This window comes from Triticum dicoccoides, chromosome 6B (assembly GCF_002162155.2).
Source record: "Triticum dicoccoides isolate Atlit2015 ecotype Zavitan chromosome 6B, WEW_v2.0, whole genome shotgun sequence".
NCBI classification, from domain to species: Eukaryota; Viridiplantae; Streptophyta; class Magnoliopsida; order Poales; family Poaceae; genus Triticum; species Triticum dicoccoides.
In genome coordinates, this window is record NC_041391.1 from 210,161,732 (window position 1) to 210,188,372 (window position 26,641).

The window sequence follows — 26,641 nt, forward strand, 5'->3', positions numbered from 1 at the left end:
CCCAAGAAAAAACAGTGAGGAACGGAAGGATGCAACTGAGGATAATCCTCTTGAGAAGCAACCAAAGCGACGACGTCGGTGCCGCTCTAAATCCCGCCACAGTAAAAACAACGATAACAGCGCAAGAAAGAATAACACCCTGTGTCGGTGTCAAAACCGGCGGATCTCGGGTAGGGGGTCCCAAACTGTGCGTCTAGGCGGATGGTAACAGGAGACAAGGGACGCGATGTTTTACCCAGGTTCGGGCCCTCTTGATGGAGGTAAAACCCTATGTCCTGCTTGATTGATATTGATATTGTGGATGTTTACAAGAGTGGATCTACCACGAGATCAAGGAGGCTAAACCCTAGAAGCTAGCCTATGGTATGATTGTAATGGTTGTTGTTGTGTCCTACGGACTAGAGCCATCCAGTTTATATAGACACCGGAGAGGGCTAGGGTTACATAGTCGGTTACAATGGTAGGAGATCTACATATCTGTATCGCCAAGCTTGCCTTCCACGCCAAGGAAAGTCCCATCCGGACACGGGGCGAAGTCTTCAATCTTGTATCTTCATAGTCTTGGAGTCCGGTCGATGATGATAGTCCGGCCAATGATAGTTCGGCTGATGATGGTATTCCGGCTATCCGGACACCCCCTAATCCAGGACTCCCTTAGTAACCCCTGAACCAGGCTTCAATGACGATAAGTCCGGTGCGTATATTGCTTGGCATTGCAAGGCGGGTTCCTCCACCGAATGATAGAAGATTGTGAACACCAGGATAGTGTCCGCCTCTGCAAAATAAATTCCACATTTCACCGTAGAGAGAATAATATATACACAAGTTCAATCTGCTGACATTTTTTGCGGCATGACGTCACGCCACTAGCAAGCCATTACTTGAATCGTTTTTTACTCTACCACCTTAGCGCATTTAGCGAAGCGGTTTCCTTGGCACGTCTTGTCGAAGCAGAGATCGTGTTCCCCTTAATCCGGGATTCTCATCAATATGGACGTGGGTAACCCAACCGCGCCATTGATGGTGACGCTTGGAGGATAAGCGAGTTTTACTAGGCCGGTGGGGGACGCGTAGACTTCGCCCGCCCATATAAGGGATAAGGATTCACCTTTTCACCTACGCCTTCTTCCTCCTTTGCTTATCCATCTCCGCGCACTCAAGCTCCAGCGCCCAAGCCCGCGCATCTCGTCTCAACCTTCCCCAGTTATGTCCGGAGCGGGAGGCAAGTGGATGACCTCCTCCGTTACGGAGGAGCACATCGAAAGACTGCGCAGCGCCGGCTACCTGTCCGGCGACATCGCGCACCGGCTGCCCGACGAGGGGCAGCTCATCCCCACCCCCAGGCCCCATGAGAGGGTGGTTTTTCTTCCCCACTTCCTCCGCGGACTGGGTTTTCCACTTCACCCCTTTGTCCGGGGGCTCATGTTCTACTACGGCCTGGATTTCCATGATCTGGCGCCGAACTTCATCCTCAACATCTCGGCGTTTATCATCGTGTGTGAGGCCTTCCTCTGCATCCAGCCCCACTTCGGCTTGTGGCACAAGACCTTCAATGTCAAGCCGAAGGTAGTGAAGGGCACTCAAGCGGAGTGCAGAGGCGCCATGTTGGGCAAAATGCCCAAAGTCCTTTGGTTCGAAGGGGCCTTCGTGGAATCCGTCAAGGGGTGGCAATCGGGGTGGTTCTATATCACCGAGCCGCGCGACCCTAAGTGGGCGGCGACCCCCGAGTTCAGATCTGGTATCCCCATGCAGCTCACCTCCTGGAAAGAGAAGGGCTTGTTGTGGGGTAGTTCGGAGGAGGTGACGGGACTCCAAGCCTGTATCCAGAAGCTGGTGAAGAAGCTCAGGCTGGTTAACATGGTCCAAGTCATGCTCGTTCGCCGGATTCTCCCATGCCAAGAGCGGGCATTCAATCTGTGGGAGTTCAATCCGGAACAGCACCCGGCGCTGAGAGGGCTCTTCGACACGACGTACGAAGGTGCCTGGAGGGTGCTGTTTAAGGGCGCCGAAGCCCCCGCATCCGCGACTGAAGATCGCGGATTTCACTCGCAGCGCCAAGCCGATGAGGTAAGTGATTCTACCCCTTTACGGCACACTTGCTTTTCATAGTTTGACTCTATGCGGGTTTTAATTTCCCCTTTTCCTTTGACAGGACTGGATGAGGAAGGCGGAGCAGATTATCTGCCCGGCTCCCATGCCAGAAAACCCAGTAGACGCCCGTCTAGCGAGGCTGCTGGTTCCGGCACCGCACGTGGTGCCGGAGAAGAAGGCCAAGAAGGAGGCCACGGGTGCTCGAAAGAGTTCCCGTTTTCAGGTGTCCGACGACTCCGGGGCGGACTCCTCCCCCGAAAACGAGGAGGAGAAAGAGGACTCTCCCCCAGAGGAGGGAGAGAGGAAGAGGAAGGCTTCCCCAACAGGGGAGGCAGAAGGGTCCAAGAGGGGGAGGACTATTCCCCCGAACAGCTCCGCCAACATCAACGTTGGCGAGGAAGAATGGCCTTCAAGGGCCAGGCCTCCAGCGAGATCGTAAGTATCCAGACTCCTGAGTGATTTATAATTTCTTTTTCTGTGTCACATAGTGTCATTCTGATGCCGCATGCTGCCTGTAGTCCGGCCAATGATGATCTCCCCGCTTCATCGAGCGGGTCGTTGGCTCCGTCGGATGTAGACTCCATCCCAACCGCCTCCACCCCTCGCGACACCGAGGACGCCGAGGTGGGATCCCAAGCAGGGACCCATCAGGGGGAGGCTCCGGAGGCGCCACAAGGCGTCCTCCCGGACTTTGCACCGGTCTCCATATCAGAACCCGCAGCGGTTCCAGAGTCCGGCCGGCGGCCCCTTCGCACGAACGGCAAGACCGTGACGCCGGCGGCTTCCGTCCAACCGGAGGCGCCGGAAAATTTGTTGGAGGCGCTCCAGAGCGCTTCCATCGAGGAAGAACACCGCACTATTATGAGTGCGGTGATTCAGAAGGTACAGCTCGCCAAGAGCGGGCTGACCGAAGCCTGCAGTAGCCTTCTATCAGGCTTTGAGGTAAGAAGTTAAAAAATATGCAATGTAATACCGCATAGACAGTAGCCCCTGATGCTCGGTTCGGTGTTCGGAAAGAAAAGCCGGACTGAGGATCTGAAAAAAGAAGATATACGCAGGGTTGCTAAAAAATTATGTCAATATGGGTTGCAGGCTGCGCTGCTGACCTCTGCCGCACTGACTGCGGAGGTCGGTGCTTTGAAGTAGGAGCTCGAGCGGTCCGAGCAAGAGCTCGGCCGCGCCAAGAAGCAGCTCCAGGACAAAGAAGGTGAGTAACACCACTTTGAACTTGTACCTTATAGAAAAGGATTTAGGTTGCAACAAAAAATAACAAGCATAACATGGGTACTGCAGGGGCCACGAACGAGGTGGCGACCCTGAAGGAGGCCGTGTCTGCGGCCGAACGCAATGCGGCCGCAGAACGGGCAGAGCGAGAAAAGCAGGAGGGGCGGGTGGCGGTGGTTCAGCAAGAGCTCCAGGCTCTCATGGAAAAGCATGAGAGTTTGGAGCGTGACTCAAAGACTCGAGAGTCCGAGCTTGCCTCGGCTCTCGAAAGTGCCAAGACTGCCAAGGCCGATGCCCATAAGTCCCTTCAGGAGATTGAGTTGGTGAGGAAGATAGCGGCGGGTAAGGCATTTTTCATGCAAATCAAGCATGTGAATGTAAATTACGTGTTACTTACCCGAATTCGGAGCTCTCCAGGGGCATTTGCAGATCTGCCTCGCAGCGTGTCTGATGCCGCCGCATTCTACCGAGCCGAGCAGGGGAGCTTAACGGAGAAGGTCTTCTAGTCTCAGTATGTTGAGGCCGGCCATCCGGTGCCCCCTAGCGACCAGCTGAAGCAGCTGGTCGAGCTCCACAAGGTGGCCGAGCAGGCCATGAAGGGCCTCATAGTCCGGCTGTGGCCTGGAGAGGCCATGGCTGGGAGCTACTTCGGTCTCGTGCGACGGTTGGTGGATGCGTGCCCCTGGGTGGAGGTTATCAAGCGCTCCGCCTGTATTGAAGGTGCTCGTCGGGCCCTTGCCCGCGCAAAGGTGCATTGGGGCAAGCTGGATGCGGAGAAGCTAATCACTGACGCACCACCAGCGGGCAAGGAATATCGTACGCCCGAAATGTACTATAAGGCTGTCCTGAAGGGTGCCTGCAAGATTGCGGATGAGTGCCCCAGGGATGTAATTATTGAGTAAATTCGCAATGTGTTATCCTGTGCGCTGAAAACTTTGTTCATATGCGCTAAGCAACGCTTGTTAATTTAAAATATTACCTTCTGTGCGGCCGTTTATTAAATCTGAGAGATGGCAAGTCGTCAGCTTCAGCCCCCATGCCACGAGTGCTGGAGTGTTCGGGATAAACTTGAGCACTCTTGTTCCCATTTTTGGGTCCATCTAGGGAGGCGCTCAACACAACGAACAAGGCAACCAGACTTATAGTGCTTGAACACTCTCACTTAGCCATAGAATTCTATAATTTTAAATTTTGGCGAAGCCCCTAGTATTCGGAAGACCGAATTAGGGGCGCTATCCACGCCTTCGTCGGACATTATCTGGAACTTTGCTCGAAGCAGCGTAGGTCTTTAAGGACCCGAAAGGACCTCTCAAACAGCGACCAGTCTCTCGCCTTATCATGACAGTCAGTTTTAGCTTTCTCCACTAAGGCGTTAACCCGGCTCAACCGGGGCGCAATCGCAGTGGTTCTCCCAGTGCTACCTTAGCCGATATAACGGAACGTAAGGTGCCAAACATGGGAGCCGGGCAAACCCAACTATTGACCCAAGACATGATTCAGAGCCGATTCATATAATGCTATAAGTTCGGGGTGCCGCACTTGTGAAAGTGTTCGGACTTTATCACACCATAATGCGGGGAACATAAGCCCCTGGTGTATTTGGCCATACCAAAATGTATGGATGTAACATGTCGTAAATGAACATATATATATATAAGGTAATGCAATTATGGGCAAAAAGTGCTGCATTTTATTCGAGAAGATCTGCTATGAGTGCGGAATGATACAAATAGTGCGGAAAGCAAGGGATTGGACGAATTAAGGGTGTCTCCCTCCCGGGGTAGGCCGCGGAATGGTGTATTTAACAAATTTAATGCTCGTAATGGAGACCACCTGAGTGTTCATCGCGGCCTTTGTCCCTCCCTGGCTGTTGCATCATGAGTTCAGCAGGTTCGCCGCCAGACATAGTTCTATATATAAAAAAAGAGAAATAAAAGATAAAAAGAGTGACACACTTGGGAGCCCCTGGTGTGGTCGAACCGCACTCTGGGTCTGTTGTGGTTGTGCCTCTCCCCCTATGCCCATGGTATCTCCAAGGCGTAATTATGTACGCGGAGAGTTTGTTTTACAATTGTGAGAGGGTTGGGGTTGAGGCTGCATTGCTACGCGTGCTCTGACCATGCCAGGTGGTCTTGGTTGATGTTGCTCCGGGCGCGTTTGGCCGTGTCCGATTGTTTAACGGCCGGACTCGAAAATTGCCTTAAAAGGCTGCTCTGTACTTCTGCCGCGAGAGCCGCTGTATGTTCCTCCGTTCGGAGGGAGCGTTCCGTGTTTCCATTGTCCGTGATGACTCCACGAGGGCCTGGCATCTTGAGCTTAAGGTATGCATAATGCGGCACCGCGTTGAATTTTGCGAACGCGGTTCGTCCGAGCAGAGCGGGATAGCCACTGCGGAACGGGACTATGTCGAAGATTAACTCCTCGCTTCGGAAATTATCCGGGGATCCGAAGACCACTTCCAGTGTGACTGAGCCTGTACGAATGGCCTCGACACCTGGTATGACGTCTTTGAAGGTTGTCTTTGTAGGTTTAATCCTAGAAGGGTCTATGCCCATCTTGCGCACTGTATCCTGATAAAGCAGGTTCAGGCTACTGCCGCCGTCCATCAGGACTCTCGTGAGGTGAAATCCATCAACAATTGGGTCTAAAACCAATGCGGCGAATCCGCCATGGCAGATACTGGTCGGATGGTCTCTTCGATCGAAGGTGATCGGGCAAGAGGACCATGGGTTGAATTTTGGGGCGACTTGCTCCATCGCGTATACGTCCCTTAGTGCACGCTTCCGCTCCCTCTTGGGTATATGGTTGCGTATATCATGTTTACCGTCCGAACTTGAGGGGGGAATCCCTTTTGTCCTCTGTTGTTCGGCGGCCGGGTCTCTTCCTCGTCATCGCTGTGTAGCCCCTTGTCATTGTATTCGGTGATTAATTTGCCTGCCTGCTTGAATACCCAACAATCTTTGTTGGTGTGGTTAGCTGGCTTTTCGGGGGTTCCTTGTATTTGACAGGAGCGGTCGAGTATTCGGTCCAAATTGGACGGGCCCAGAGTGGTTCTTTTGAATGGCTTCTTCCGTTGACCGGGCTTGGAGCCTCGGAATCCGGCGTTGACTACCGTATCCTCATTGCTATCGCTGTTAATACGGCATTTGTTTTTGTTTGGACGCAACCTGCCATTGCGGTCCTTGGTATCCGGACTGCCAGCGTTTTTGCTGAGGTTGTTGCTGCGAGCTAGCCAGCTATCCTCTCCCGCACAGAAGCGGGTCATGAGTGATGTGAGGGCTGCCATGGTTTTCGGCTTTTCCTGTCCTAGGTGCCGGGCCAGCCACTCATCGCGGATGTTATGTTTGAAGGCAGCGAGGGCCTCTGCATCCGGACAGTCGACGACTTGATTTTTCTTCGTTAAGAACCGTGTCCAAAATTGCCTGGCCGATTCGTCTGGCTGCTGGATTATGTGGCTTAGGTCATCTGCGTCCGGTGGTCGCACATACGTGCCCTGGAAGTTGTCGAGGAATGCGGCTTCCAGGTCTTCCCAGCATCCAATTGACTCTGCGGGCAGGCTGTTAAGCCAATGCCGAGCTGGTCCTTTAAGCTTGAGCGGGAGATATTTGATGGCGTGAAGATCGTCGCCGCGGGCCATATGTATATGGAGGAGATAATCCTCAATCCAAACCGCGGGGTCTGTTGTGCCATCGTAGGATTCGATATTAACGGGATAAAACCCTTCAGGGATTTGATGATCCATTACTTCGTCAGTGAAGCATAGTGGGTGTGCGGCGCCTCTGTATTGAGCAATATCGCGACGTACCTCGAGAGAGCGTTGTCTGCTTTGTTCGGCCCGGCCAGAGTAGTTGTATCCAGCGCGAAGGTATTCGTCATGGGTCTTGGGGCGCCCACGTGATCCATAGATAGATCTGGATTGTCTTGCCTTGTCCTCCAATATATCCCGCAAGTCCGGCGCGTTCCCCCATGGCTTCATGCTTTTTGAGCGATGCCTGGGTACGGTTTTGGTGGAGGGCTTGCATGCCTCTCTGTCGCGGCCACGAGGTGGTCGGTCTGCCGTATTGTGCGCTGGTGGTGCAGGTTTGTACGCTTCCTCCTCTAGTCGGGGGAGCAGCTTGCGTTTTGGGTAACTTTTGGAGGGGCATTCGAGTTCATACTCTTCGACCGCGAGGACCTCGGTCCATCTGTCGGCCAGTAGGTCTTGATCGGCTTGAAGATGTTGCTGCTTTTTCATTAGGCTGTTTGCCGTGGCCATTAGCCTGCGTCTGAAACGCTCTTGTTCGACGGGATCCTCAGGCACGACGAATTCATCATCGTCGAGGCTTGCCTCATCTCCGGAGGGAGGTAAGTAATTATCATCCTCGACCTCTTCGTCTGCCGCCCTCTCGTGAGGGCTTGCTTCTGCCTCCTCCTATGCTGGATCATGCTAGAGGGGGTTGTCTTCGCCACTTTCTGGGGTGTTATTATCTCCTGTGCCGGAATCTCTATTCTTGCTGTGGCGGGATTTAGAGCGGCGCCGCTGATGCCGGCGCTTGGGCTGTTTCTTTAAGGAATCGGCCTCCGTTGCTTCTTCGTCGTCCCCATCTTTTGGGGTGTCCACCATATATATGTCGTATGACGAGGTGGTCTTCCAGTGTCCTGTAGGCACTGGTTCTTGATAGTCTCCGGCATCGTCGTCCATACCGTCGATGTCTTCGGAGTCGTAGTCGAGTATGTCGGTTAGATCGTCGACGGTGGCTACGAAGTGGGTGGTGGGTGGGCCCTGAATTTCTTCGTCGTCCGCATCCCAACCCTCCTGGCTATAGTTCGGCCAGGGCTCTCCGGATAGCGAGAGATGCTTCAGCGAATTTAAGATATCGCCGAAGGGTGAGTGCTGAAAGATGTCCGCAGCGGTGAATTCCATGATCGGCGCCCAGTCGGATTCGACCGGCAGGGGCGCAGGAGGTTCGGAGTCCGGCAGAGAGTCCGGCACCTCGGAGTCATGAGCTTTATGCGGGACAAGGTAAGTGTTCGGCTCCATCGCCGTAGAAGTTGCAGCTCCCGAGGCGGTGTCCAGCCATCCATCCTCGATCTGAGCGATCGGCTCCGGACTATGGGTCGGAGCGGATTCATGTGCGGCCTCCAAGGTGCTGTCCGGCGGCAGAGTTAGGTCGTGCCCATCGTGACAGTGCGGCACGCTCGACTGTGGCTCAGATCCATCGAAGATCAAGTCCCCGCGGATATCGGCCGTGAAGTTTAGGCTTCCAAACCTGACCTGACGACCAGGGGCGTAGCTTTCGATCTGCTCCAGATGGCCAAGTGAGTTGGCCCGCAGTGCGAAGCCACCGAATACGAAGATCTGTCCGGGGAGAAAAGTCTCACCCAGGACTGCGTCGTTGTCGATTGAAGAGGCCATCAAGCCTATCGGTGACGACACAGAGGAACTCTCAATGAAAGCACCAATGTCGGTGTCAAAACTGGCGGATCTCGGGTAGGGGGTCCCGAACTGTGCGTCTAGGCGGATGGTAACAGGAGACAAGGGACACGATGTTTTACCCAGGTTCGGGCCCTCATGATGGAGGTAAAACCCTACGTCCTGCTTGATTGATATTGATATTGTGGATGTTTACAAGAGTGGATCTACCACGAGATCAAGGAGGCTAAACCCTAGAAGCTAGCCTATGGTATGATTGTAATGGTTGTTGTTGTGTCCTACGGACTAGAGCCATCCGGTTTATATAGACACCGGAGAGGTCTAGGGTTACATAGAGTCGGTTACAATGCTAGGAGATCTACATATCCGTATCACCAAGCTTGCCTTCCACGCCAAGGAAAGTCCCATCCGGACACGGGGCGAAGTCTTCAATCTTGTATCTTCATAGTCTTGGAGTCCGGTCGATGATGATAGTCCGGCCAATGATAGTTCGGCTGATGATGGTAGTCCGGCTATCCGAACACCCCCTAATCCAGGACTCCCTCACCCTGGTTGACTCCAAAGGAAGCGACGATGCCATGGATCCAGCGACGGAGAAGGATGAGCCAAGGGACGGCGAACATAGTCCAGAGCCGCTGTCTGATCATAGCAATGGCGGAGATAAAACTCAAAAACTTGTCTCTAGAAAGGAGAACAGTCCGGGCGACGATGCACTCATCATCCCGGAAAGACACTTGGAACAAGAGGACCTCCATAGAAGGCTTATTGCCACCGCGAGGAGCTTGAAGAAGCAAAAGCAAAGGCTTAAGGCCGCGCGGGATACGCTCAACCGCAGATGGAACAAAGTGCTCGACACTAAAGAAAAATACGATGGAGACCAGCACACAAAGAGCTACCCAAAGCGCAAGCTGCTGCCCGAATTTGACGACGAGGCTATAGAGCCTATTCCGCCAAAAAACAATACGATCAATCTGCCGGACCGACCACCCCATGGCCACGACAGGGCGGCTAATGACACCGCACACGAGTCAGCACATGATTTACGTGAGCACCTGGACAAAAAAGCCGATATGGCCAGGTCCATCTATGGATCTAGGAAGCATCCTCCGGCGCAGGATCACGACCACCAAAAGGACTATACTGATCGAATATCAGCTCGGAATCAACAACGAACACTATAACCGTCGGAAGCATGCCATGACATATCCAAATACAGGGGTGCCGCACACCCCCTGTGCTTCACCGATGAGGTGCTGGATCATGAATTTCCCGAGGGATTTAAACCCGTAAACATATAGGCATACGATGGAACGACAAACCCTACGGTCTGGATTGAGGACTTTATCCTTCACATCCACATGGCCCGCGGATATGATCTCCACGCCATCAAGTACCTGCCCCTTAAGTTGAAAGGACCAGCTCGACACTGGTTGAAAAGCCTCCCCAAAAACTCAATCGGAAGCTGGGAGGAACTTGAGGATGCTTTTATGGCCAATTTTCAAGGGACCTATGTCCGACCTCCGGATGCAGACGATCTATGTCACATAATCCAACAACCCGGAGAGTCGGCTCGTAAGCTTTGGAACAGATTCCTCACTAAGAAGAATCAAATTGTCGACTGCCCGGATGCCGAAGCCTTAGCGGCTTTCAAGCACAGTATCTGGGACGAATGGCTCGCTAGACACCTCGGCCAAGAAAAACCGAGAACAATGGCAGCCCTAACAAGCCTTATGACCTGCTTTTGCATGGGCAAGGACAGCTGGTTGGCCCGCAGCGGCACTAGCGACCCAAGAACATCCGAAGTCAGGGATGGCAATGGGAAGCCATGACGCAATAAAAACAAGCGTCGAAACAATGAAGACAGCCCAGACAACACGGCGGTAAACGCCGGATTCAGGGTCTCTTGACCTGGTCAGCGGAAAAAGCCATTTAAAGGCAGCAGAGATGGACCGTCCAGCCTAAACAAAATTCTGGACAGATCATGTCAGATTCACGGCACCCCCGACAAACCGGCGAATCACACCAACAGAGAATGCTGGGTCTTCAAGCAGGTCGGCAAGCTAAATGCCAAACATAAGGGGAGGGAGCAGCCAAGTGAAGACGAGGACGAACCGCGCCAGCCGAACACTGGGTGCAGAAAAAAATTCCACCAGAGGTCAAAACAGTGAACATGATTTATGCAACACACATACCAAAGAGGAGGCGCAAACGCGCACTCCGAGACGTATACGTTGTCGAGCCTGTCGCCCCCAAATTCAACCCATGGTCGGCCTGCCCGATCACTTTCGATCGCAGGGATCATCCGACTAGTATCCGGCATGGAGGTTCGGCCGCCTTGGTGCTCGACCCAATAATTGACGGATACCATCTCACACGGGTCCTTATGGACGGAGGCAGTAGTCTTAATCTGATATATCAGGACACTGTCTGCAAAATGGGGATAGATCCGTCAAGAATCAGCCAAAGCAGTACTACCTTTAAAGGAGTAATCTCAGGCATAGAGGCCCGCTGTACGGGCTCTCTAACATTAGAGGTTATATTCGGTTCTCCCAACAACTTTCGTAGCGAAGAACTAATCTTCGACATTGCTCCATTCTGAAGCCGCTATCACGCACTACTCGGAAGAACGGCCTTCGCTCGTTTCAATGCAGTTCCGCATTATGCTTATCTTAAACTTAAGATGCCCGGTCCATGTGGCGTCATCACAATTAGCGGGAATACAGAGCGTTCTTTATGTGCGGAAGAATATGTGGTGGCTCTAGCAGCCGAACGGCCTCTCCAACCAGAATAAATGATCGTTCGTCAAGACCACGGACACGGTTTGACATGTCCGGCGCACCACTAGTGGTAGCAGCCCAGATAAAGCTGAGCTTGGGTGGATGGATATACCCCGATAGGTGGTGCTAGGGGCTCCCCGCATGTAAAAAAGGCCCATAGTTCAGCTCGACCCTATTAATACAATAATAAATTGCATTTTCATGGTTCATTAAGAATAACCAACTTTTCGCACAACTACACCAGATCCTTTCACCTGGGTTTTCTCTTTTTACAGATGATCATCGCGCTACACCCTTCCACGATACTGCACAACGGAGATAAAGGCGCAGACGTGCAGCAGGGCCCCGTTCAAAGGTTTCTTTTTTGATTAAGACCCTGTGTAAACCTTTTTTATTGTCTCTTGTTGCTTCACACCCTCCGGATACTCAAATCAACCGAGAGGGATACGGTGTTACTGGCAAAAGCTTTTTTTGTCATGCCAGATTAATGCATGTACCTGGAAATTCTGGGCTCATTATCGAGGGCGGTAGTCAGCCTAGTATATAATATAAAGTCTGAATACCTTAGGGAGTGTTTGGCGTCATGAGTTCGGCCTTATATGCATCAGCTCCGAATCATGTCTTTGGTCAATAGTTGGGTTTGCCCGGCTCCCGTGTTTTGCTACCTTACGTTCCGCTCTATTGGATAAGGTGGCACCAGGAGAACTACTGTGATTGTGCCCCGGTTCATCTGGATGAGCACCTTAGTAGAGAAAGCCGAAAACTGACCGTCATGATAAAGTGACAGACTGGTCAACCACTCAAGGACTCAGCAAAATCTCCGCGATTCCTCCGCATTAACGAAGGACTAGTTTCTCGGTCATGTACGTACGCGCATCGTATTCGGATGAACGCAGAAGTACCATGGGCTATATAGTAGCCCCATCGTCAAACTCCTATGGCTAAGTGAAAGTGTTAAAGCTATATACTCCGATTGCCTTGTTCGCCGCGCTATCACCTCCTTAACGGGCCAAGACGTTGGATCAAGTGTTATTACGCGCTTTACCGAACACCCCCGCATTACATGCGTGGGGGCTGAAGCCGACGACTGCAAACTTTTAGGTTATATACATACATACATAAACGGGCGCACAGGAGGCACTATAATACTTTACGGGCAAAAGTATAAACACGGCCTTTATAATCAAAATAGCATTGTTTTTACAATCAAGATACATATCACTGGAACATGGTACTCTCTGAGCACTGAGCCTCTATTAAATGGGAACCTTCCAGGACTTCTTCAAAATAGTGCTCGGGCAAGTTCTAACCCCCGGGCGGACCCCTGGTTGCAACAGTGGTGGCCTCCATCTCCGCCCAATATGTTTTAACACGGGCAAGAGCCATCTGCACATCCTCTACGCACGCCAACCTCTCGACAGCGTCGATGTGCGGAACAGCACGAAGAAATCGTTGCACTAAACCAAAATAACTATCTAGACTTGGTTCCTTCGGCCAGAGATGATCCACGATAGACCTCATGGCAAGCCCAGACAACCTTTGGAGCTCAGCCCATTCGGCCATTTGCTCATTCAACAACAGTGGACGCTTGGGAGCGCTGAACTGCGACCAGAACAATCTTTCCACCTCATGATCTTTCTAACCTTTGAAATACTCAGTCGCATCAGCAGCACTCTATGCTAAGTCCAAGTATGCGTTCGCAGCACTCCATAATTGATCCAGAGGGGCATACTTCGGATCGCCAAACTTCGTCTGCAATAAAAGGGCCTACCAGCCATGATATCTCCGGCTTGACGAAGCTCCTCCCGCGCCGCTCTGGTTTTAGAGCGAGTCTCCTTGGCTGCTTCCAAGGCCTTCTTCAGATCAGCTGCCTTCTCTTGGCTCTCCCTTTCAAGAATCTCATATCGGCTGGCGGCATTTTTCAGCTCAACAGCCATTTTGGCTATTTTGTCTTTGCTCTAGCGATGAGCAGCCTGTTCAGCTTTTAACTCTTCGGCCACCTTTAGGGCGGCCGCATCACTTCTCCTGGCTTGTTCCTTGGCTTGGGCAAGTTCCGCCCATAGGGTCTCCACGGCGGCAGCTCCATCTGCAGTCAAAGCATATTATAGATACTAGCATCATGCTCCTCTTAATATTTGCTAACCACCAGAATGTACATACCATGTGCCTCATCAAGCCACTTGTTCACAAGTGTGATATCGGCATCCTCCATGTCAAGCTGCCGCCTCAATTCAGCAAAATCAGTAGTTCGGTCAGCCGCCGGACCCTCAGCCGCCTGCACATGAAAGCAGCATGATCATTACCTGGGACTATGATCCTCTGTTTGCCGCCTCTGGACGGCAACCAGAGTCTCAGGGGCTACTATCTATACAGAGCACACCTAGCATGTGCGGTACAGTCAAAAATATATATATTACGTCGCGTACCTCAAAGCCTCTTAGCAGGCTCGTAAAAGCCTCATTCAGCCCGCTTTTGGCAGATGAGATCCTATCAACCACCGTACCCATTAAGGTACGATGTGCCTCTGAGATAACTGCTTGCTCCACAAGATCCATCAATGTGTCCGGTTTTACACAGAACAAGCCCGGGATCCTTTTGTTGCCCTCCCTAGGACCCGAATACTCCAGACTTCAGGCGGCCGAAGGGTTACCTTTTGGCCTTTGCGGATCAGGAGAAACCCTCCGCGACAACACCTCGGGGTCATCTGCCCCATGAGGCGAGGAGGCTGGAGTACGCGTTTCGCTCTCCATCATCTCCGGAAGAAGATCCCCCAAAGATGAACTTTGTCGAGAAGGGTTACGAGCCGTACTGCAAAATATATGTCTCGGTCATTGTTCTCAGAGATAAAGCAGGATACATTTTACCAAAGTGCTTTTGATCACTTACAGCTTGGTGGATGGCTGCCCCCCTTGCGGGCGCTGTGCGGTAAGGACGCCCTTCGGAGCAGGGCCCCCTGGCAAAGTTTTCTTCCCTCGTTTGGAAGCCTCCACGTCCAAATCTTTAGGGGCTCCCCTTTTCTTCCCGTGGGGAGAAGGGATTCTAGATTCACCTCCCCAAACATCCTCCTTTGCGGAGGCACTAATTCCCACGGTTTGGATGTGTAACGTATGAAGCCCGCCTTCGGCTTCTTTATTCCTCCTCTCTTCTCCCGATGGCGCTTGATACAGCGTGGGAGCCAGCATCCTGGTTAGAACAGGATCTGGCGAGCCTTCGGGAAGAGGGGCTGAACACCTGATCCTCTCCGCCTTCCTTATCTAGTCCTGGCAGAGGGCAATTTTTTAGAATGATGTTGTAACAAATATAATAACATCAGGTTCGGTCGCGGAGTTACTTACTTGGGTATCTGGACGGTTGCAGTTCAGACCCGCATCCTCGGTGGTGTCCGGACACTTTATTCGTGATCCGAAGAACAATCGATACATGCCTTCGAGCGTCACGCCGAAGAAGTGTTGAATACTTTGCGGTCCTTCCGGGTTGAACTCCCACATATGGAGAGATCGATGTTGGCATGGCAGGACCCGACGAACTAGCATTACCTGAATCACTTTGACGAGACTAACATCCCTCTTGAGGATATCTCGAATGCAGCTTTGTAATGTCAGCACGTTATTTACTGCCCCCCAGTCCAGCACTTTGTTGACCCATGACACCAGTTGGGGTGGAGGGCCCGGGCGGAAGGCTGGGGTGGCCGCCCGCTTTGTACCTCGGGGTGCTATGATGTAGAACCACTCCCGTTGCCATAAGTCGAACACCTCCGGGAAGGAGCCCTTTGGCCATAGGGCGTCGGCACCTTTGCTTATTATAGCACCTCCACACTCCGCGTGTCGCATGTTGATCATATTTGGCTTCACATTGAAGGTCTTGAGCCACAAGCCGAAGTGTGGGGTCATGCGAAGGAAGGCCTCACACACGACGATAAACAACGAGATGTGAAGGATGGAATCTAGAGCTAGATCATGGAAATCTAGCCCGTAATAGAACATGAGCCCTCTTACGAAGGGATCAAGACTAAATCCAAGCCCTCGAAGGAAGTGGGAAACAAATACGACACTCTTGTTGGGTTCGGGAGTGGGGATAACCTTCCCTAGAGCAGGTAGCCTGTGGGGGATTTCGACGGTCAAATGCCTAGCCTCCCTAAGCTTCTTGATGCCCTCCTCTCTGAAAGAAGAGGCCATCCACAGGCCTTGAAGGTTGGATCCGGACATGATTGAAGGTCTGCAGCGCTTAGCCTGAACCTTGGGTGTTGGAAATTGAGGTAGGGGAAGGGAAGGATTGGGCGTGGAAGGAAAAGGACGGGTATGAACCTCTTTATAAAGAGGGTGAGTATCAAGCATCCTCTGCGTGGCCGTTTGGAACTTGCCTAAAACTGAGGAGTCATACTAACAACACGATTGGGTTACCCACGCCCATATTGATGAGAATCCCGTGATCAGGGGGACACGATCTCTGCTTCGACAAGACGTGCCAATAAAATTGCCTCGCAATACATGCAGCAGCAGGTTGGGAAAAACGGTTTAATGACCGGGCCGCGGCGTGATGTCATGCTATGAAAAGTTGTCAGCAAATTAGATTTGTGGAATATTGTGCTCTCTACGGTGGTATGTGGAAATTGTTTTGCAGAACCAGACACGATCCTCGTGTTCAAAATCTTCTATGGAGTACTCGGAGAAGGAACCCCCCTTGCAATGCCGAAGAAAATCTACACGCCGGACTCGTCACCATGGAAGCCTGGTTCAGGGGCTACTGAGGGAGTCCTGGATTAGGGGGTCCTCGGACAGCCGGACTATATGCTTTGGTCGGACTGTTGGACTATGAAGATACAAGATTGAAGGCTTCATCCCGTGTCCGGGTGGGACTCTCCTTTGCGTAGAAGGAAAGCTTGGCAATTTGGATATGTAGATCTCCTTCTCTATAACCGACTCTGTGTAACCCTAGCCCCCTCCAGTGTCTATATAAACCGGAGGGTTTAGCCCATAGGAAAAGAACAATCATAATCATAGGCTAGCTTCTAGGGTTTAGCCTCTACGATCTCGTGGTAGATCAACTCTTGTAATACTCATATCATCAAGATCAATCTAGTAGGAAGTAGGGTATTGCCTCCATCGAGAGGGCCCGAACCTGGGTAAACATTGTGTCCCCCGCCTCCTGTTACCATTAGCCTTAGACGGACAGTTCGGCACCCCCTACCCGAGATCCGGCGGTTTCGACACCGAAACCCGCGAAGACTATCATGACCACTTCTCGTCCCTTTGAATTACTTCATATGTATCTATTTAGCCCTACTCATTATGACACGTTCACTAGTTCTTCAACCTTATATGGCTTTGCCATAGTTGACGACTACTCTCGTTACACATGGGTGCATATCATCACTTACAAAAATGAAGTGCAGGAAGTCTTCAGACGATTTTCCTCAAGGGCTTCCACTAACTTCAGTGTGAAGATCAAGCATATCAGAAGTGATAATGGAACCGAGTTCAAGAACACTAGCCTCGATGAATATCTTGATATGCTTGGTATTACTCATGAATTGTCTGCTCCTTATACTCCTCAGCAAAATGGCGTCGTGGAGCGCAAGAACAGGACTCTTGTTGAGATGGCTCGCACTATGCTTGATGAATACAAGACACCTGAGCGCTTCTGGCCTGAAGCTATTGATACTACGTGCCACATCATCAACAGGGTATATCTTGACAAATTCTTCAAAAAGACCTCATATGACCTCCTCACTAACAAGAAACCCAATGTAACTTATTTCAAAGTCTTCGGTGCTAAATGCTGGATTAGAGATCCTCACCATCACTCTAAATTTGCACCAAAAGCACATGAGGGTTTTATGCGTGGTTACAGAAAGGACTCGCACACCTACAGAGTCTTCAACATCAATCATCACAAGGTTGTTGAAACTGTAGATGGGTGGTTCGATGAAACTAATGGCTCGCAAAGAGAGAACCTACCTCCTGTGCTAGATGAAATGTCACCTGAGGAATCCATTAAGTTCAAAGCTACTGAGGATGTCATCCCTATCGAAGAATCTGCTGAAGAAGTCATTCCTGATCGTGAAGAAAATCATGTTGGTGCTGCTGAAGAAACTGGTCCTGAAGAAACTGTTGGGCCTAAGCAAAGTCGTCAACCCACACATCCTCGTATTGCAAACGAAGTGCATGTCGAGAAGATCATTGATGACATTCATGCACCAAGTCCCCTCACACGCTCAAAAGCTTCACATTTATCTAACTTTTGCGGGCATTTTGCTTTTGTCTCTATCAAAGAGCCCAGTAAAGTAGATGAAGCATTCATGGAATCTGAGTGGATTCAAGCCATGCAAGATAAATTGCATCAATTCGAGCTCAACAATGTGTGGGAGCTTGTCAAACGACCAGACCCACGCAAGCACAACATCATCGGTACCAAATGGATCTACCGCAACAAACAAGACGAATATGGCCTTGTGGTGAGGAATAAGGCTTCTCTTGTAGCTCAAGGCTACACACAGGTTGAAGGAATTGATTTCAATGAAACTTTTGCACCTGTTGCTAGACTTGAGGCTATTCGCATATTGCTTGCTTATGCTAACCATCATAATATCATCTTACAACAAATGGATGTGAAAAGTGCATTCCTCAATGGTAAGCTTGAGGAAGAAGTATATGTTGCTCAACCACCAGGTTTTGAGGATCCAAAATTTCCAGATCACGTCTACAGACTCAACAAGGCCCTCTATGGTCTCAAGCAAGCACCTCGGGTGTGGTATGACACACTAAAGGAATTCCTCATGAAGAAAGGCTTCAAACCCGGTTCACTTGACCCAACTCTTTTCACCAAATCATATGATGATGAATTATTCGTGTGCCAAATATATGTTGATGATATTATCTTTGGCTGTACTAACCAAAGTTACAGTGATGAATTTGCCTATATGATGAGTGAAGAATATCAAATGTCTATGATGGGAGAATTGAAATTCTTCTTAGGTCTTCAGATTCGTCAACAATACAATGTCATATTCATATCTCAGGAGAAATACCTCAAGGATGTGTTGAGGAAATTCGGCATGCAGGATTGTAAAGGCGTCAAAATTCCTATGCCCACAAATGGCCATCTATGCACTGATGAAAATGGTAAAGACTTCGATCAAAAGGTATACCGCTCCATGATTGGCTCTTTATTGTACCTATGTGCATCTAGGCCAGATATTATGCTTAGTGTTTGCACGTGTGCCCGATTTCAAGCTACACCGAAGGAATCACACCATAAGGCTGTGAAGAATATTCTTCGATATCTAGCTCACACACCAACACTTGGATTATGGCATCCCAAGGGCTCTTCCTTTGATCTCATTTTATATTCGGACTCTGACTATGCTGGCGATCGGGTGGACCGCAAGTCAACGTCAGGCACATGTCATTTCCTCGGACGATCCTTGGTATGTTGCTCGTCGAAGAAGCAGAACTGTGTATCACTCTCCACTGCAGAAGCTGAGTACATTGCTGCTGGATCTTGCTGTGCTCAACTACTATGGATGAAGCAAACACTAAAGGATTATGGCATCAATGTGAAGAATGTGCCTCTCTACTTTGAGAATGAGAGTGCTATCAAGATTGCTCACAACCCAGTTCAGCACTCGAAGACAAAGCACATCCAAATTTGTCATCATTTTCTTCGTGACCATGTGTTGAAGGACGATATCTCCATCGACCACGCAAGTACTGAAGACCACCTGGCCGATATCTTCTCAAAGCCCTTGGAGGAGAAGAGCTTTAGCAAGTTACGGTGTGAACTAAATATCCTAGAATCTTCGAATGTTCTTTGAAAAGGTCACACATCCTAACACTTATGTTGACTTGATGACTTAGATGTGCAACACATGAAGTAACATTTTTCTTCAATCAATGAAGACTAACCCTCTAAGTGTGAAGAAATTAATGAAGAAATTGATTCTTAGAACCCTACGAGAAATGTACGCGGTGTCTGAAATCAGCTTTCTTATACGGTGGGTTACGCCACCAACCAAAGTTGAAAATCTTCAATTTGAGTTTTTCATATTTTTTGAAATTCCTCAATTTTTCAAATTCTTCAACTTTGCATTGTCTTCACTCTTTCCGTCGTTGTTCTTCATTTCACTATATATATATATACGAGTTTATGTCCTCTACAACATTCACTTATTGCTAATTCTTCAAGTTGACTTTTGTGCTAAGTGAATGTGATTGGACCCTTCCCCCTCTATGCTAAACTCAACCCAGTCTGTTCACAAATTCTTCATGTGCGTTCTATTTGAAACTCGTTTAAATTCTTCACTGTGTCCTTGTCAGCTGAAGAAATTGCGAACGACACTTTAAAATATTCTTATCTGAATTTTCGACTTTTGCCGCTCAAACCGTTACGCATTCCACGTTATACTTATCTATTCACTCATGATATCACATGATCTCCATCTCTCAGCACGTGGGTGACACATGTCGCGCGAATGAGAAGGGTCGGGGGCACGTTCGTCCAAAATTCTTCGAGCGAACAGTTTTTCACCTCAGTTATAAATACCCCCTTCCCTTCCTCATTTCACTTTTACTCCGCTCGACCTCACTCCCTCGCTCGAGCTTCTCAAGACCTAGCGCAGCCACTACCTCCATCGTCGCCGGTGAGGAAGAGCTTCACTGCCTCGACCTCGTTGCCGTCGTACTCGCGCCGGCCGCGGAAATCTTCCCTCCGCCGCCGCCATAGACGTCTTCCTCCGCCAAGTTAGGGCGTGGAAGATTTGAGCCGACGAACTTCCAAATCTACTCTTACAGTTCATCGTGTTCTTCATCAAGGGTAATTAAAAGTTACTTTCACCACATTTATTCTACTGATGATTTTCATCAACTCTTCAAAAGGTGTTTATTCTTCAACCTCCACACTCTAAACACCTAGCACAAATCTTCAGTTCTTGATGTGTTTCTCTAGGTGACGTTTTTCTTCATGATTCCTCAATTGTGTGAATCTCACGATCCACACAACTCTGAACCTAAGACAAAGAACGCTTAGTGAAATTCTTCAAGGAAAATATGGGTCAATTTCCTCAAACTTGATCAATTTACAAAACCTTCTGAGAACGCATATGACCTCTCCAAATTCTTAGCACCTATACTCTGTTAACAGGTACACATGTCTGCTGCTGAATCACTAGGTTCTCATCAACTTAACTCATTTGCAGTGTTCCTCGAAGAAAAGCTGCATACTTCTTCCGAGAACTCAATTGTGCAAATTCCACAGCTGAAGAAAATGGCAGACGGTAAAAGGCCTTAGAAAGGAGGAAAGAAGCTTGTGGTTAATACTGCTTTTGAGATCCCTGCGGATATCTATGTAGGGTATTGCACGCCTGATGAGGCAACTCATGGCAAGGAAACGAAAAATGAGCACAAAGTGCGCATTCAGAGGATTGAAAGAAGATGGGCAAGAGAGTGGAGGGAGTACAGATATGTTACTCCCAAATACATGAAGAAATTCGCTCTTAATCCTCCATGCCCAAGACTGTCACATCCCTAGCTTCTGGTTTGCTCTGAGCTAGCTAGTCATGTGTTGCATCATGTTTAAATTTTGCCTAAAATTGAAATGGGGATGTTCAAACCCTAGTATTAAATCAACTCCACTAGGGTGAATTAAAATCTTTTCAATAAACCCAAAAGGTTCCTAAGAAAAGTTCATGATTTCTGGTTAAGGTGGAAACCTCTGCCAAAAATGATGAATATATTCTTAGGTCATTTTCGGATTTTTGAATTAAATCATATTGTATTTGACTTTGGGCATTTAAATACTATAAATAATTTAAATGTTCAAATAAATGTTGGAAATTGTTAAGGGTCACTGAAATAATTCAGAAAGCACCCATAATTGTTTCCAGGATTTTATTAAATGATTTGGTATTTTAAATCAAATCAAAAACAAAATAACAGAAATAGAAAAGAAATAAAAGAGAGAGAGAGAAGGAAGTTACCTGGCGCCCACTTACCTGGCCCAGCACGGCCCAGCCCATCTCCACTCCCCCCCCCCCTGTCGTCTTCCTCTGCCAATAGGCAGAGGCGAGGCGTGGCGCGCGCCCGAGAGGCCTCGGCCACCTCCTGCTTCCCCCTGGCCACCTCCTGCTTCCTCCTCGACGCCCCGGAGATGCCACGCACCTCCCTGCCTCTCTCCCTCACTCTCCCGCGTCCTCATCCTCTCCCCTGGACCTCTCTCTCACTCGCCCGAACGGAGCCGCCGCCACCGACGAGCTCCCTCGCGGCCACCGCCACCCCCTAGCCTCGCCGATGCGCTCAAAGGCTCCGCCTCGACCCCCTCTTTCTCCCCACCGAGCCACAAGGTCCCGGACACGCTGCAACGCCGCCACCATCGCCGTTTCCGTCGCCGGCCGCCGAGGATCTTCACCGTCGATTCGCCGCCGTCTCCGCTTCCCCGAGCTCGTCATCTACCCCATCCGAACCACCGTGAGCTCCTGCACATTTTGCCCCTAACCCCGTGGCTTGCCGCTCGCCGTAGCCGCCATTTCATAGCTGGCCGTAGCACGCCGCCGCCTGAGCTCGTCGCCGGCGTAGCTCCGGTGACCATTTGGTCACCCTGGCATGCCTAACTCGCTCCCCGCACCGCGTAGCGCCCCGCTAGCCGCTCACCTCGCTCGTTTGCGCACCGTAGCACTAACTCGCCCCAACCCCGAGCTCCGGCCGCCGCCTCGGGCTCCACTCCGGCGAACCCCGGCCACCCCCGCACCTCCCATTGGTCCCCCTAGATGCGCACGGGCACGGGCTACCTCCTGGTGCCCTTGGCGCGTCGATCCGATGCCCCTAGCGCAAGTCCGGCGTCCCCCGCCGTGCTCTGTGGTCGTCGCCGGCTAAACTCCGGCGAGAGCTGACGTGGCCGGTCATTAGGGCCTAACCACCCCGCTAACCCAGGCCTAGAGCCACTGACATGTGGGCCCTAGTGCCCCTAATCTTTAATTAAACTAAACTAACCCCCCTGTCTAACCTGTGTCACTGACGTGTGGACCCCACACGTCAGGTTTGACCTAGCTGACGTGACCGTTGACCGGTCCCACCTGTTAGTGAGTTAAACAACCCTGTGTCACTGACGTGTGGCCCCCACACGTCAGGTTGACCAGCAGCAGCGTCTGTTGACCTGCTGACGTCACGGTGACGCACTGCTGACGCAGTAAATGTTTTCTGGAATTTAAATAATTCTTAAATGATTTATTATTTTCAGAAAATGTCCTAAACTTCTAAAAATCATAGAAATTCAACCGTAACTCCAAATGAAATAAATTATATATGAAAAATTATCAGAAAAATTCAAGGAATCCATCTGTACCACTTTCATGCATGCTAGAACAACTTATAGCTGCTGTTTAGCACAAATCAATTAAATGGCATTTAAATAATCACATATGGAGTTTGAATTTGAATCTTGTATTCAAACCAACTTCATTTAATCTGTTGCTAGTTGCATTAGCTCAAAACACATTCATTTTGCCATGTCATGATCATGCATCATATTGTGCATTGCATTGATTGTGTTCCCTTCTGTGTTGCCGGTATTTGTCCCCTCTCGATAGACGTGATACCGATGATGTGATCATTGACACTAATGAAGACTCGATGTTATCTTCAGAAGTGCCAGGCAAGCAAAACCCCCTTGTTCATTCCGATACAATCCTACTCTCTCGCTCCTGCTCTCTTTTAATGCATTAGGACAACAACGATTCAACTGTTACTTGTTGCGGTAGCTGAACCCCTTTATCCTTTGCATGACCTGTCATTGCCACAGTAAATAGATGAAACCCACTAGCATGAGTAGGAGTTGTTTGAGCCCTATTGTGCCTACTCATTCATGTTTGTTTGTCATGCCTGCTACTGCTTAGAGTTGAGTCAGGTCTGATTCATCGGGGATGAATCAGAGGTGTGTGAACATGTCCTACTGTGTGTGAGCTAAGTGTGTGAACACGATTTGGTAAAGGTAGCGGTGAGAGGCCATGTAGGAGTACATGGTGGGTTGTCTCATTGCAGCCGTCCTCAGGAACTGAGTTCTGTGTTTGTGATCCATGATTCAGCTACTACCATACATTGGGCCCTGAAATATGACCCCGCTCGACTTCTTATTCACCCTTGTCCTCTGTCCAGGAGTTGCAAGTAGTTTCTGGTGTTTGTAGCTTACTGGAGGCCGTGGACAGCGCTGACCGTAGGGGTGGGCTGTGATGCGGTAGGTACGTGGCACGGTGTACCGGATGCCCGTTTGGTGTCTCGGGAACCCTGTTCACATTGTTTGGGGCTGTGAGCGAAACTCCGGCCGGATCTCCTCATGGATGGAACCCGAATAGGCAATAAACCTGGACTAGAGACTTAGGTGTTTAGGTAGGTCGTGGTCTACACCCACGTCGGCTTTCGCTTGAAGTCTGCCGAGCACATGTCGTGTGCAGACGCTAAGTGGTGGAAACATGTATGAAGAAGTACACCCCTGCAGGGTTAATATCATCTATTCGAATAGCCGTGTCCGCGGTAAAGGACTTCTGGGTTGCTTATATCAGTTCATAGACAAGTGAAAGTGGATACTCTAAAATACGCAAGATAAGCGTGAGTGCTATGGATGGCGTTCTCGTAGGGAGACGGGAGCAGATCCATAGTGGTGTATTGATATGGTGAATATGTGGACTCGTGTGCGCCACCTCAAAAGAGTTGCTTGCAGTCGTAGTTTAGGATAGCCACCGAGTCAAAGCTGGCTTGCTGCAGTTAAACCCCACCATCTCCTTGTTGATAATGATGCATATGTAGTTAGTTCTGATGTAAGTCTTGCTGGGTACATTTGTACTCACGTTTGCCTATTTTATATTTTTGCAGAGAGACTTCGGTCTCACTAGTAGTTCCACGTGGACTTTGACGTTTAGCTTGTTACCTCAGCTACGGTCTTGTGCCTCGGCAGGATTTGGTAGATAGTCAGGCTTCTCAGCCTTTTTCATTTATAGATGTCTGTACTCAGACATGATAGCTTCCTCTTGTGCTTTGATATGTATGCTCTGAATGTTGGGTCATGAGACCCCTGTTTGTAATATCTCGCTCCTCGGAGCCTATTGATTAAATACTTGAGTTATAGAGTCATGTTGTGATGCCATGTTGTATTTGCACATATCGAGCATATTGTGTGTATGTTATTGAAATGCTTGGTATGTGTGGGATCTGACTATCTAGTTGTTTATTCTTAGTAGCCTCTCTTACCGGGAAATGTCTCCTAGTGTTTCCACTGAGCCATGGTAGCTTGCTACTGCTCCGGAACACTTAGGCTGGCCGGCATGTGTCCTTGTTCGTTCCTGTGTCTGTCCCTTCGGGGAAATGTCACGCGATGAATACCAGAGTCCTGTTAGCCCGCTACATCCCGGTTCACCGGAGTCCTGCTAGTCCAGTGCTACAGCCTGGATTCACTCGCTGATGACCGACACGTTCGATGCTGGGTCATGGATGCCTGTCCCTGTAAGTTTGTGCCACTTTGGGTTTACGACTAGCCATGTCAGCCCGGGCTCCTTATCATATGGATGCTAGCGACACTATCATATACGTGTGCCAAAAGGCGCAAACGGTCCCGGGCAAAGGTAAGGCGACACCCGTGGGAATACCGTGCGTGAGGCCGCAAAGTGATATGAGGTGTTACATGCTAGATCGATGTGGCATTGAGTCAGGGTCCTGACAGCGTTGGTATCAGAGCTTGACTGCCTGTAGGATTACCAAGCCAAACTGGTCGAAGTTGAGTCTAGAAATTCTTTAGTTATATAAGGGAATTGATTGTGGGATGGAACGTAAGGCTCTTTTTACTCCTTATACCTCATGCCCTTCTGATCTGAGTCATCTTATCTTTCCTACGGGGATTAAGAGCTAGGCTATCTCTTCTTTCTATCAGGATCACGCGTTACTAATCCTTAGACTTATAAGATTGTTGGATTTAAGCTTGAGTTCAGTTTCTACTACTTCCGTATGTTAATTGTTGATCCCGAAACCTTGATATTGTTCTTCTGAGTGGTTATGCCACCATTTTTGTGAATGTCTCAAATCTCTTCTGAGCATTTACAGCCGTTATGCTGTCCGAGTCATTCCAGGTTTCTAAATAGTCTGATGCATTTGCAAAATCCTTTCCCTCTGGTTTCGATGCTCCTTTATGCCAGCTCAATCACACTAATTGTTGAGTTGAGGTATTCTACTGCCTCGACCTTTATGTTGGAATAGTTATTATGACCCTAGGTGTCTCAGGGGATCATCTAGTGGTCTAGCCATGATTTGTGTCCTAGTGTGATGATTCTGGCCTTTATTCTCGAAAGCATTCCGTGATGCTACTTAGGAGTAGGTATTCTATTCCTGGGTTTTGAACCCGAGATTCATCCTACTTACATCATGTTGATAGTGTTGCTAGTTCCTTTAGGATAATAGTAACCTTTGCGATAGTCCTCGAGGTTCATGATACATCCTTCTTCCAATTACCATGAATCATTCTTGGTAGGAGTTCTTCTGAACCAAAAGATGGCAACAAGAGCGCTCTCGATGAGTTCTCCATGCTATATTGTGACTCTGCCAGCTCAACCTTTCTGCATGGGTTATCCGGAAGAATTATGTTGAACTTGGTTCGACATACTAATTTATGCATCCACAACTCAGAAAGTTATATGTTCCTTTGAGTTGTCCCTCTTTAGTTGTCTACTGACCTTCGTCTATCAATTGATAGTCAAGAGTATGCGTGCGTTCGTTTATCGATGCCTATTACTCTTGTGGTCCGTCAAGCCATTCTATCGCGGAATGATAGGAGAAACAAACTCCAGTACCTCTTCCATATCTAGGATTGGGTCAAAGCAATTGTGCTCCGCAGATCAAAATGCCAGCCCAGCTTTTGATTCTGTTCTACCCTGAAGTATTACCGTCTTTATGTCAGGATTTTCATGAGGATTGCACCGGCTCTTGTGAATTCTTGATGTAGTGATACTTCTCGCCATCATTATTCATCCCTCGGTTCCGTGTTGTCGCAACCGGAATGCCGACAAGTGAATCGTGATGTGTCAATTCAATACTCTTGGTAGTTAATGGACAATAATTTCATTCTTAGCATGTTGGTTTTGAATCATCATTCTAAGGTTGATCAT